Below are 1,642 nucleotides of genomic sequence, written 5' to 3' on the forward strand. Positions count from 1 at the left end.
CTTTAAGTAAAGAATAGATAGGTAAGCTAAGGCTTATAAAGAACTCTAGTAAAACTAATTTAAAAGGTTTATAAGTAGTATAAGTATATACAAATATAGTTACTAATTAAGAGTATTAAAAAATCCTAGGCTATATAAATAGTAGATCTTATAAATCTAATTACAAAAACTATTAAGAAGTAAAAAAGTATAGATATATACTATAAATTATAGTTACGTAAGATATCTAATAAGAGTATTATTTATTTTTTTAGTAGGTTAATTACATACCTTAGTAAAAAAAAGTATATATATAAGTGTATATAATAATATATAGCTAATAGTATATATATAAAAAGTATTAATATATTTTCTAAGAGAAAGCTAAAAAGCTAAAAGACTTTTAAGAGTAAGTACTTTAAGAGAGAAAAGAAATTATAAAAGGTTAGAAAAATTAAGAACAAAATTAAAAAAGCCTATACAAATAATATAGTAGTAAGAGAAGTATAACATAAGTTAAATCTATACTTATATATATTTTTAGCACTAGAATATATAGTATAATATATTAGTAAAGTCTTATATTAGTATTAGTATTTTTAAATTAGAGTAAGTATATATATTAAAAGTAATACTATTATACTATTACTAGTAATAGTATTTCTATAAAGGTAGCTAAATATAGAGTTATATTTAGTATATTAGTGTATATATAATATAATATAATACAGTATATATAGTATAATAGAGAATATATAGTATAAATAAGTTATTATATGTTTAATAGTTTATAAAGTAGTACGTAGAATAAAATTATAGTAGGTAAGTTTAAGAATAATATAAGAGTGCTAGCTAAATTGCTATATTAAGTAGGTATATATAGGTAGTTCATTCTAAAATAGACTAGAGAGTCTAGATTACTAGTAATATAAATAAAGTAGATAATTTAGATAATAAAGTAGTACTACTAGCTTTAATAATAAGCTTATAATAGAATATATAATAGAACTAATAGACTTATAAAGTATTTATAGTTAACCTTATATATTAGAGTAGAGAAAGAAATTAATATTAAATAATAGAGTTATTTAGATACTAGATATATAATATTAAACTATAATTATATATACTATTCTAAAAAGACTAAAGACACATTAGTACTAAGCTATAATAGTATTTCTAAAATATTAATAGCTAGGACTAAGTTAGTCTAGACTTTTTAAAGCTAGAACTTAATATTATCTTCTATTCTAGAGTAAATTACTCTTAATCTACTTTAAAGCTTATTTAATAGGCTACAAAAAGTAGTAATAGTCTATAATAAGCTATTTTAGCCTAAAATAGCTTATAGTAAGTATATATAGATATATTATATTTTTAGAAGAGGTAGAAATCTAGCGTAAAAAATAGTAGCTATAAGAAATTATATATTAATATATATAAGACTACTACTTATACTAGTAAAGCTAGCTTTAGCCTATATACTCTAGGTATTTCTAGCTAGTTAGATTTTTATTTTTATTTTTTAGCCTCTAAACGCCCTATATTAATAAGTATTAGCTTTTTTTTACTTACTATTTTTGGATTTTTAGAAAGGTTTTAAGTAATTTATTATAGCTTATTTTAAAGTATAATAAAGTAGTTTAGTTTAAATCTAAAGTTT

The sequence above is a fragment of the Alternaria ventricosa genome (assembly GCF_023758065.1).
Source record: "Alternaria ventricosa strain BMP 2768 chromosome Unknown scaffold_2, whole genome shotgun sequence".
NCBI classification, from domain to species: Eukaryota; Fungi; Ascomycota; class Dothideomycetes; order Pleosporales; family Pleosporaceae; genus Alternaria; species Alternaria ventricosa.